We start from the raw sequence: 13100 nt of genomic DNA, 5'->3' as shown, positions 1-13100 counted from the left end.
CATAATTAGAGATTATTGCTATCTTTTCTTTCTTTTCTCTCCTATGTATCCAAACAAAGCCTAAATGATTGATTTCCTACATGGGTTTGAATGCCATCCAAAGTTCTCATAGAGAAGGTCACTAATTTCATCAAATAAAGGTTAAACCTTATTTGGAACTTCAAACAAACACTTATAATAACCACTAAAAGAAAGAAACCTAATTCCTCTAAAACTAATTCTTATATTGGTTCATACCAAGAACCCACAACTCCAAATACGATTAAAATTGCCCATAAAGAGAATAAAACCCACAACTTTACCTGAGAAATCGAAGTGGTATTTGGGCTACGTTGGCGAACCTTAAGCCATCGCCAAGAACTTTATAGTGAGGGTTTTAGGGAAATGGGTATCTGGGTTCCAAACCATTCGACACTCTATCACCATTGTAGAGCAACCAAATGCGTCCTTGTGATGTAAACGGTGTCATTAAAGATGAAAGAGAAAGGGAATTGTATGAGTTATGTTTGGAAGATTCACCAAAACCCTCTATGAAATTCTCACTTCTAAGAGACCTCAATCCGGTGAGCTTCAGAGTAGCACAAAACTTCAGCGAACAGTCTGGCATGCTCCAAGGGCATAAACCTCCATTTTTTCCTGCAACAAGCCCCAATAGACAAAACTACATGCTTCTCAGTCCGGTGAAACTTCAAGCTATAACCGAGTGCAGTCCAACAATGCTATAAGCAACGACGACCCACCTCGACGAAGCTCCAGATCAGTCTGGTGGTGGCCATGGTGGGAGGTGGGTGCCGGAGACAAACAAAAAAGATGAAGAGAGGGGTACTTTAGTAATTTACATTTAATTACTTTTTATTATGTTGCATAGGGGTAGTTTAGTCTTTTCAGTATCCAGGTCATTGTTTGCACCAAAAATAAAGATTAAAGACTTATAATACTCTACTTGCATCTACAAGAATTTTAGTTATTAGGGACAAAAAAAAATTGTCCCTAAAAGGACTAAAAATCGACCCTATTACCTTTTAGGGATGGTTAATGTCACTCCCAAAAGGGCTTTAGGGACAGTATAATTGAGACAGAATAAAAAAGTTTTGGGACGGATGTTTTTCTGCCCATATTTGGGACGTTTGTTTTTATGTCCCAATTTAGTGTTTGGAACGGATGTTTTTGTCCCAATTAAGTATTTGGGATGATTATTTTTATGTCCCAATTAAGTATTTGGGACGAAATTCTTTGTCCCTATTTTTATTTTTTTATTATTACTTTTATTATTATTTTAATGGTGGTATGCCTAGCTACTATTTCAGTAGTCCAATTTTTTTTTTTCCTGCCTGTAATATCTTATATCCATTGCTCACTCGTGAACGTAAATGTAAAGTCAAAATTAATACAAAAAAATAAATTTAATAACCATTAATTAAAAAACAAAGTGATATCAATTATGGTCAAATCAACACCTAATAGCATTATATGTAAAAATCAATAACATAGTTGGAATCATTCGTCATTTGTTGGTGAGTCGGGGTTAAGTGATGTGTACAGACCATATAGGCCAAACTTCGGTGGCTGCGGATTATTTAATAGGCTGCCAAAAGATCCATAAGGAGGTTGCTGCTGCTGTGGGCTGCCAAGTGCAGGACGATATCCGCCGAATGGTGTGAACATGAATTGAGGAGAAGACACCCTTTGATTCTCCAAGATACCTTTCACTGTTGCCTTCAAATCATTTATGGATTCCAACATTTCATCACATTTTTGTTCAGCTCTATTAGACTTCCTCCTTTCAGCTTCAACTCTGCCTCCCACTCTGCATTTGCCTTCCTCTTAGGTCTTGAGGATGCTGAAGGAGCCTTCTTTCCATAACCCAAGCCACGGAAATATGTACCCTTTCCTGTTCCAAGACAGTTCTCCAAAATCTGCTCATCCACCAGGACTGAAACTACTAGCATCCACATAAACAGATGGATCTAATGATTGGGCCACCATTTTTTCCTGCATTTTGCAAAATGAAGAACAATTATCAATGAAGCACATAAACAGATGGATCAATGAAGTAAATTAATTGAAGAACAATTATCAGCCATCTCCATAAACATCATACTACAATTAACAAAGCACTTTACTTTAAATTTTCATCACTCATCCACCAACACATCATACTTTTACTAAAATCGAGATGCTAGAACTATTTATAAGTATATGTAATACTACAGTAAGTACTCTGAAAGATGCATCAAAAATATTTTGTACAAGTTCATATGCCAATTAAACAAAAGCTGGTATGGGACATAAACATCAAACTGAAAATGCATATGGTCATATCAAACACGAGTATTCAATCAAAAAACTAGAACATCAAAACTTGAACTTAATCTCATATTCAGCACATGAAAAATGAAAACTCAAATCTATCATGGAAAAAAATTAGTCCAGCAAACAAAATGACATTGATAACTTCACTAAGAATCATTCTACTTACACACTATAAACTTGAAACTTAGAGAGATATCCAAGAAACAGAATCCCAAACAAAGTTGTGAACCACTTTGTTGTGAATAATCTCTTTGAACACTTCCTCCACCCGTAAGTATTATCAAAACCAATGTCAACTACTCTTTTGAAATTTCTATAAATGCACAATTTAATTGTTCTCTATCTTTGTTTTGTTACTAAATTTTCCCGCAACTGGTTTTTAGTTATCCCAAGGATTCGGACAAACTCTTGCTCGCGAAACAAACAAGACTTACTGGAAGTCAGGTAGGCAATATATATCTATAATATTTTTTATTAAACAAGCAAAAGTGAAGCCAACAGATGCAGCATTAAACTCCAATGCTTAATACAAGATTGATTCTATGATCAAGTAATGTAAAGCCTTTGTTCTGGAACGATTCCTTGTTGCATTGTCAATGGAATTTTAGATGCAGTGATCAGCAGACATTCCAAGATGACATAACTTTTGGAATTAAGCCAACAGAAAAATAGTTCTTTGTAAGGATATATATATATTTTATCTCCCTTTAATTTTTTGATATGATGGTAAGCAAAAGGAATAGGAGTCTGATGCACCATATTCAAGGTTGGTGCACTTGCATTAACATTCAATCAAGACAATGCCAAAAACAAGAATACTAATACTAATAATGTTTCGTCAATTTCCATTTCTACAGCCTCAACACAGATAGAAAACCAAGCCATACGTTGAAATGAAACACAAAACCAAACACAAATAGATAAATTGCAGAGAGAAGAGTGGTTTTAGTGTGAAAATTAAAAGAGAAAGAGGTTTCAATGGAGTCAATGGACTATCTGCCACCAGGTTTTAGGTTTTACCCAACCGAAGAAGAACTGGTTTCCTTCGATCTGCATACCAAGTTAGAAGGGACCAGACCAGACCTGGACCTTATTTTATATATATTATAAAGATACTGCTATGTTAAAATTACTCTCCATACATTCATGTATGCTTATAAAGCTAAAGAATATGAAATAGTGAGATTAAATTTTCTTTCTATTAATTCATATTATTGAATATTGAACCGTAAGATTGGGGAAAAACAGATGCAAAAATTTTCTCTGCAGAAAGGAATAACCTCTTTACTCACCAAGAATACAATCACCACATTTTTTGTTTGCATTTTCCCTTTCATCTAACACAATTCACTCTAGTCTTTAGTCTTTACATTTCAACTTTGTGTATGTGTTTGTAGTAAGATCAGCCAAGTTTATAGCGCGTGAACACTGGATTTTTGCTGGATCTATACAACTACGATACCAATGAAAAAGTTAAACAATTTGAGGCGTACTTCCAACCCTTCCATATGTGCTTTCTGCATCTGATGAACAAGCTCGTAAAGCTTTGGGATTGGGAGAGGATTGGGCTCGTAAAACTGTTAATTCTTTAATGGTTTTAAATTAGAAATAAAATAATTCGATCAGTCAATGCCAAACCATATGCAGGCATATATGTATGTATGTATATGAGGTGTTTTCTCAGGAAACAAACAATAAATTGGAAAATTGAATGGGAAAGTGGAAAGGACGTGGCAGGTGGAGGCCATTGAAGAAATTATGCACATAATAACAGTAAGAATGATTGCGAAAACTTACGGATAGTTGTCGATTTCAATCACCGATCACCGATCGAGAGAGAGAGAGAGAGAGTGAGCTCCGATTGACATGAGAGAAATTAGAAGCAGCGAAAAAGCAGACCTTCCAAATTCAATCAATCCTCCTCACTATGCTTCTACAAATGAATTCCTTCTTAGCCTTTGTTTTTCGTATGTATGTCGCTCCAAGCCGAGAAGAGTGTGGCAAGCCGACCTGGCCGGCGTGAAATAGTTGCAACTGGTGCGGCGTCGGCTGTACAGAGAGAGTAGATAGACGATATATGACATTAGGTTAAGTTGTAGAGTGAGAGAGATGATAATGAGAAGAGAGAGAAAGTGGGTTAACAACTTCGTTGTCCCAAAAACCAGACTCTGAGACAATTTTTAAACCGTTCCAAATACTCTGTCCCATACATAATTTGGCCAATTGTAAGGCCAATGTAGTGAGAAAAATGATCATTTTCAATTCACGGACATTTTTTTTTTTTTTTTTTTTTTAACAATATAATAATAAGGGTAGGTTAATGACATCACTCCAAAAAATAACTACATTTGACACAAGGAAGTCTTTGCAAAAAAATAACTAATATCAAATTTATTTATATTTAGGCCAAATGTCGAAGTAGGTCATTGTAATTTATTCCATTTTTTTCTTATTGAATATTGGATAAAGAGTTCGCAATACTCCATTATCGAAAACTATTTACTGCAATCAAAGAAAATATATATAATTTTGTACCGTTTAATTAATTACTTAAAAAGAAAAATCCGAAGTCTTTTGTTACTTTTTATTAGGTATGACAAAGTTTGATACTACCCGTAAAACGACTTGAAGACGACACGAGTTAAACGAATTTGGGTTATTTTAAATGGATTCAGGTTATAAACGGTTCGACACGATTAACCCGTTTAGTTAATCGTGTCGTGTTTGGGTTGAGGGATTCAACCTGTTTAATTATAAGTAACATAAATAAATTCTTATTTAAGTTCCAAAATAACTATCTAAACTTGTATCTTATCATTTATTCTTTTGTAGATTAGTGATTATTTAATAATTTGGTTAAATTGAAACTTATATTTTTTTAATATTTAATAATTGTTTAAGTATTATTAATAATTTAAATAATATTATTTGATTTTATTAAACGGGTTACATGTTTAACCAGGGCGGGAGCCAAGATTTTATTTCAAAAGGGATACAATGGACTTGTTGAAAAAAAAAAAAAAAAAAAAAAAAATCAATAAATATGGCAAATATAATTTTTTTAAATTAAAAGGCAAATAAAAAAAAAATAGTTATAAAATAATATGCTAAATAAATACTATGAAAAAAAATATAATTACAAATATAAGAATCAAAATATTGATTAATTATATTTTAATTAAATACAATCACAAATATCATCGACAAAAAGAAATAAGTAAAAAAAACAGAAACATACATAATTATACATAAATGAAAAAAGAAATTTTTTGAAAAGGAAAAAAAAAATTAGAAAAGAAAAAATATATGGTATACTTGAAGGAGGGGAATATATGTAACTTCTTTTTTTTTTTCAAAAGGAAATTAAAAGAATTTGAAAATTTCAGGGGAACACTATTAAAAATTATTATATAAATATATGTATATAGAGAAATTTGTACCTATGTATAATAAGCTAGAGCAAGGGCTGGGGGCATGTGCCTCCTCTGTGCCTTAATTGGCTTCGTCCCTGTGTTTAACAAATAGGTTGTGTTAGTGTTGATGGTTCTTGACACGATTATTCAACGAATTATGTTCGAATTAAATTGTTTAGTAATTTATTTTTAAATATATTTTGCTCAATTTTCTATAAAACCAACGTGTCTCCCCGGTCCCACGAACTGGACTTCTTAAGTCGTACGGCTAAAAGTGAAAGGTAGAATCTTGTACTATAACACTTACCAAAACAATCCACCGGGCGATGCAAGGATCGGCGGTGATAGTGCGGCACTTCAATCCTTCCTCAACAATCTAGACCCTAATCCGCTACACTCTCTCTCTCCAGTTTTTGCTGGATTCTGCATCATTGTTCCAAATCAATGGCCGGAAAAGGAGGAGGTCGGGCGATTGGAATCGATTTGGGGACGACGTACTCATGCGTCGGAGTGTTTTGCTCATTCGGCCCATTCTGCGAACGCGTCGAAATAATTGTCAACAATCAGGGTAATAACACGATACCGTCTTACGTCGCCTTCAACGACACCGAGCGCCTCATCGGCGACGCCGCCAAGTACCAAGTCCTCGGAACCCTATCAACACCGTCTTCGGTACAGATACATATATATTCTGTGTTAACTATTGAGTACTGTTTAAATATATGTGAATTCTGTAGTCGAGGGTTCGACTTTGATACTGAGTAAATTTTAATTTAACGGTATTAACACTAAATATTTGTTTTCATTTATGTAAATAATTAATTTCTGATTTGTATAGCTTCTGTAATTTTGATTTTACCTTTCAACTAATGGGTATATAATAAATTATTATTATTATTATATTTGGGCTATATATATAAAAATTTATATTGGCTTTTGCATAAATTTAGTGAAGTTTGGTTACAAATTGGATTGAATGGCTTATTTTGAATAGAAATATTTGTAAAGAATCATGTTGTCTTAGCATTAATACTCCAATAGCTAAACATATGCACGCTTACAAGCAGGACTTATCAATCTCCAATCTTTGAAAAGAGAGATCATACATCTAGTCTGTTCTAAATGTGTTTTTTTTTTTCCTTTGTTATTCATTCTTGCATTAGTCATTTTAGCACGGAAAGGAAAAATTGCTATAACAATGTAAAAAACTAATTTCATAGAATATTGATGATGGGAGACGGATAATATTTGGACTTTTTATTGCTCTAATCTGTTTTATGGTTCATAAAGTATTGTGTTTTTCTGAATTCCAGATGCGAAACGATTGATTGGTAGGAAGTTCAGTGATGCATCAGTTCAGGGTGATATGGAGCACTGGCCATTCAAAGTCATTGCTGGTCTCAGTGATAAGCCAATGATTGTGGTAAACTACATGGGCGAGGAGAAACAGTTCGTTGCTGAAGAGATCTCATCCATGGTTCTCACTAGGATGCGTGATATTGCTGAGGCCTATCTCGGCTCCACAGTTAAGAATGCAGTCATCACTGTCCCTGCTTATTTCAATGACTCTCAGCGTCAGGCCACTTAGGATGCCGGAGTCATTGCCGGCCTCAATGTCATTCGTATCATCAATGAGCCCACTGCTGCTGCCATTGCTTACGGTTTTGACAGAAGAGCTGCAAGTGTGGGCAAGAAGAATGTGCTTATCTTTGACCTTGGCGGTGGCACTTTTGATGTTTCTCTTGTCACCATTAAGGTGACGGGTGTCATTGAAGTGAAGGCTACTTCTGGTGACACTCACCTTGGAGGAGCAGACTTTGATAACCGCATGGTGAACCATTTGGTTCAGGAATTCAAGAGAAAGCACAATAAAGACATCAGTGGAAGCCCTAGAGCTATTATGAGGTTGAGAGCTGCTTGTGAGAGGGCAAAGAGGACTCTTTCATCAGCTATCTGGACAACCATTGAGATTGATTCATTGCATGAGGGAACTGATTTCTACCCAAGCATTACTCGTGCCAAATTTGAGGACCTAAACATGGATTTCTTTAGGGAGTGTGTGGAGACTGTTGAAAAGTGTTTGAGGGATGCCAAGATGGACAAGAGCAGTGTCCACGACGTAGTCTTGTCGGTGGCTCTACTAGAATTCCAAAGGTTCAGCATCTATTGCAGGACTTCTTCAATGGGAAGGAGCTGTGTAAGAGCATTCACCCAGATGAGGCTGTTGCTTATGGTGCCGCCGTGCAAGCTGCAATCTTGAGTGGTGAGTACCAGGAGCTGTCGCTGTTGGATGTAACCCCTCTGTCCCTAGGCATGCAAATTGATGGAGGTGTCATGTCTCTTGTGGTTCCAAGAAACACTACAATTCCTACCAAGAAGGACAAGCGGTTCACTACCGCCGCGGATAACCAGTCTAGGATCTTGTTTCAAGTGTACGAGGGTGAGAGAACAAGAACAAGCGACAACCACTTGTTGGGCAAATTTGTGCTCTGGCATTCCTCCTTCCCCTAGAAAAGTTCCAGTTATCAACGTCTGCTTTGACATTGATGCCAATGCTATCTTGAATGTCTCGGCTGAGGACAAGAGCACTGGTCAAAAGAACAATATCACTATCACTAATGAAGAGAACAGGTTGTCCAAGAAAGAGATTAAGAAGATGCTTCAGGAAGCTGAGAAGTACAAGTCTGAAGATGAGGACTACAAGAAAAGGGCTGAGGCCAAGAATACTTTGGAGGATTGCGTGTATAGGATGAGGAACAATGTGAAGGATGAAAAGATCAGTTCTAATCTCTCACCGGAAGACAAGAAGAGAATTGAAGATGCTATTGACGAGATCATTCAATGGTTGGAAGGAAACCAGCTTGCAGAGGCAAATGAGTTTGAGGACAAGATGAAGGAGATTGAGAGCATCTGCCACCCCATCATTGCCAAGATGTACCAGGCTGGTGGCGGATGACCTGACATGGCTGGTGGCATGGCTGAAGATGGACCCTCGGCCGGTGGAAGTGTTGCAGGCCCTAAGATTGAGGAGGTTGATTAAGTAGTTAATATTTTTTAAGGAGATTATACTTAATATTTTTTGGTGTTTGATGTTTTGGAGATGAAGGAGATTGAGAGCATCTGCCACCCCATCATTGCCAAGATGTACCAGGCTGGTGGCGGATGACCTGACATGGCTGGTGGCATGGCTGAAGATGGACCCTCGGCCGGTGGAAGTGTTGCAGGCCCTAAGATTGAGGAGGTTGATTAAGTAGTTAATATTTTTTAAGGAGATTATACTTAATATTTTTTGGTGTTTGATGTTTTGGGTAGTGGTTGTTTTGAGGGATTTTACTGGTGGGAAGTCTATATTATTTTCTGGTTGATGAATCTACTTTAATGGAGACAAGTTTTTCTTTGATAATATTTTCTTTGTCCAATAACTTATTATATGGAAGGAGCTGCAAACAAGCAATGGTTTGTTCAGTTTGTAACCAATTAACAACAATATTGGCATTTTGGGGATGGTTCTGAAATTAAATTTAGTTGCCAAAGTCCTGAAATTAAATTTAGTTCCCAAAGTCCTTAGTTGTACCGACATCTTGAGTTTAAGCACAATAAACTAGGGCCCCACAGGAGTTTGCAATGGTGCCAGAAAAGGTTAGAAAGTCCCATAACTGCAAATTGTTGTTCAGTGGAAGACCATATAATTTTCGGTAATTTTAGCCGGTGCCGGTCCTCCCGGTTGGATTTTTCTAAGAACGTGGAGCCCTTACCGTCCTTTTGCCGCCTGTCATTCTCGGATTTGAGTCATTCTTTGTCGACTTGCATCAATGAGGACTTGGCACAGTCATTTGGACCGGACTTGTTCGAGCGATTTCTTGTTGGGTGAAGGTGGTTATGTTTTTTTTTTTTTGTGTAGTTTCAATTAAAAACCCATTTCTGATTTTTGTGACGGAGGATGATAGCGATAGTGGTGATAAAACAGTGAGATTGATTGTGGATACGGACCCATTGAACTGAGACTTGAAATCCATTTCATAAAACTCCCTTACTCTCTCTAGATTTATGCGCCAATCCATCTCCCTCACATTTTGCTTTTTTGAGCTCCATTGGAAATGTTTGTTTTTGAATAAATTTCTATTCATAATCCCCTTGTCAGCTGTGGTGAGAGTGTTGGGATTTATATACCTTGACATAGCAAATTCCTATCTGGATTATAGTGACATATGTTCCTGACATATCTGAAATATTTATGATTTATATAATTGGTGAATTCAATGTATTATGTTTCGATTCACTATGAAATTGTTAGTGTCCATGTAATTACAAGAAATATTTATATATATGTATGTGATGGCAATCAATGCATGATATATAAATAGTAATTATAAATTGTTCACAGTCGGTAATTATGGATGGACTCATAATTAATTAAGACTTGAACTGGATCCGTGTTAGGTGAAGATATATTGCGAGAGCCGTCGTATGCAATTACTCCCTATCACCGTCATGGCATTTGACTCTTAAGCATGAGAAAAGTATAGACTCTTTTATTAATTAATAATTACTTTGATTTGTTCGGCGAATTCTTCGGGATCCTTAGACCGACACTTTGGGTAGTTATGTAATTAATAGTTAGAGGGTTATATTTTCAATATTTGCATCATTGCTACTTGTATTTATTTTGTATTGATTATGGTTGATCACAAAGTAAATTCGAAGGCCTTCGTGTGGTTTTAGACAAAATGATTTATTATATATTTATTTATTTAAATTATTATTTTTGTCAAACAAATGTTTTATTGTGATCGAGCCAGAAATAATCAGAGGTACCAAAATAGATATATTAATTAAGTAGTCGGATTGATGGCTTTATTTATCCGATAACTAATTATGCATAGAGGGGTCAAAGTGCAATATTGACTTGGAGGTTATTTATTATTTAATTGGAGTTCAATTAATTTCTTTTAGTGGAGTAGAAATTAATTTATGAATTAATTGAATTGGGTCCATGGACCGGGCCAATTATTAATTCATTATAGCCAATAAAATAATAGGCCCAATGGATTCTCACTCATAGCCCAACTTGATATTGGAATCATATTAGATTTGAGACATATGAATTAGAGATGGAGAAGGATTTGTTGTTTCCTTTTCTTTATTTTTATGTTGCCTATAAATATACATGGTCTATGTATATTTTAGGGGGTAATTTTTATGAGAAGGAAAAAGGGAATAAATTTTCTCTCTCTAGAAAATTAGGGTTTATGTTCTCATCTAATGGAGGCTCCCACAAGCCTAGTTTTCCAAGGTAATTCATGGAGGCTTATGAGTAATTTCTAAAGGCAAAATAATTACCAAGAAGATGGAGATCCAAAGAGAAGGCATCTTGCTAAGGGATCTACAATAAGTGAGAACATTCACTTTAGAGGAAAGTTTTAAAGGTTTACTCAGACCTTTGATGTAAGTATTCAATCCATTAATTGAATGATACATCATATTTTTATTTTTGCATAAAACTTGTCTCTATGTGATGAATCAAGATCTATGAATCAAAATCCCTCGAAAAGTTTTTAAAACTTGCACGTTTCCCAACAGAGAGAGGATGTCAAGGAAGCGTTGGAGTTGATAGAGAGTTTCTCTCTTCAATGGGCTCCTAGGGGCCCCATGAAAACTTGGTAAATGGGTCTTTGAGTGTACTCTAATGGAAGCTTCGTTCATCCCAAGGACGGACAGTCCGACCACGCCATAGTCAACAGATTTGTGCCACTTCTTCCACCTAACGTCGGCACCACCGTCCACCACTGTCGTCCTCCTCCTCCGCCGCCCCTACCTCATCTCTCACCTTGAAGCAACCCATGTTCATTTCAGAAAGTAAATATTGCTTTGATTGAGGAATTATTGGAGAGTTGGGTGGTTGAGTCATTTCGCAACAATATAGATGGGCAGTTTGGGAATCAAAAAATAATCTACAGTAAAAATCCATGTCCAAGTCAGCATTTAAGAATACTTCATTAATTTGGAAAACTAGAATTTGACTCCATCTATTTGTTCATGACTATTGATAGAGCAAAGGGGTTTGAGTCTGAGTCAAAGTTCGGTGTACTTTGCTTCATATATAATTGATCTTTTTACGATTGGATATCACACAAAACCTCGAGGTTTTTTAATTGTTTTCCTCGCTAAAATCCGTTGTCATTCTAAATTTTGTTCGCTTTTAATTTGCAGGCAATTGTTTAATTAACCGATAATTTTAGTAGAGTAAATTGAATAGAGAAACACGTGATTAAATCATCTCTCAATAAAAACTCAAAATTTCCACAATCTATTCTGCTGCACAACTCATAGTCTAAATGTTAGCTTGCTAGAGAATGAAACTTTTTATTATTTTTAATTACTAATACTATTTGGGGCATGGAATGACAATGTACTAGTAAAATATATAATTTATGATTATATAAAATTTGTATAATCACAAATTTAATATTTTTTTAAAAAATAAAATTGATATTTGTTACGAATATAGTTGTAGTAATTACTCATTTGCTACAAAAATCGATTTCGTCGCGAAGAAAATACTATTATTTGCTATTGAATTTTTTCATGGAGAATGATAGGAATTTGTAACAAATAATGGTATCAATGATAAAAATAATTCATAGCAAATAATTATATAAGTAATGAAAATATTTTGTAGTAAATTAATATATTAGTGACAAAAATAATTTGTAACAAATAAGTGTATTAGTGACGGAATCATTTTGTAGTAAATTAAAGTATTTGTGACAAATAATTCGTAGCAAATAAGCGTATTAGTGATGGAAATATTTTATAGTAAACTATTGTATTAGTGACGAAAATAATTCGTAACAAATAAGTGTATTATAGATGGAAAATATTTTGTAGTAAATAAATGATTATTTGCTAGGGAAATATATTTTCCTAGCATTATACTATCCCGATGCCACATATTGCTACGGCCCATGCCATGAAATACTTTCGTCATAAATGACATTTTGCTATGAAATTAGTATATTTTGCTACGAAATTTTTCGACGCTAAAAGCCTGTTTTGTTGTAGTGACAATTGTGAGGCTTCAGATATTGCACCCATGACCTGAGCCCATTAGCGATGGCTAGCATGATTTTCTTCATCTTTGGCCTGAACTCCTTGAGAGTTCAATGATCCTACTCTAGTCGCAGTCAAACTGCTTCAAGATATAGTCCTAGAGTCACGTGAGCTCCTTCGGCGGTGTTGCCTCTTCTGTTGTCCAACTTGATCTTCTCCAGTTTAGTGATGTACGATAGTTTGCCTGGATCAAAAGGTCTAATCAACATGTAATCACCAGCTGAGGAAATGGGTTTTAATTTTGAAGATGAAGAAGAAAAGGGA

The 13100-nt window shown here is 35.5% G+C and overlaps 1 long non-coding RNA gene and 1 pseudogene across 1 annotated transcript; one reads left to right on the top strand and one right to left on the bottom strand.

The window, feature by feature from the left end:
• Window positions 1-1384: 1384 nt before the first annotated feature.
• On the bottom strand, window positions 1385-4774 carry LOC132270957 (uncharacterized). Its single transcript, XR_009469613.1, has 2 exons — window positions 4111-4774; window positions 1385-1992 (listed from the first exon to the last, which is right to left on the bottom strand). It is a non-coding gene; the product is annotated as an uncharacterized LOC132270957 (long non-coding RNA).
• Window positions 4775-6081: 1307 nt separating this feature from the next.
• Window positions 6082-9076, top strand: LOC132270953 (heat shock cognate 70 kDa protein 2-like; annotated as a pseudogene).
• Window positions 9077-13100: the final 4024 nt, after the last annotated feature.

This window comes from Cornus florida, unplaced genomic scaffold, assembly GCF_030987335.1.
Source record: "Cornus florida cultivar Cherokee Brave unplaced genomic scaffold, ASM3098733v1 CherokeeBrave_3.0.0_Hap2_Chr08, whole genome shotgun sequence".
Taxonomy (NCBI): Eukaryota; Viridiplantae; Streptophyta; class Magnoliopsida; order Cornales; family Cornaceae; genus Cornus; species Cornus florida.
The sequence above is the reverse complement of the archived record's forward strand: the minus strand, read 5'-3'. Positions and strand labels throughout refer to the sequence as shown.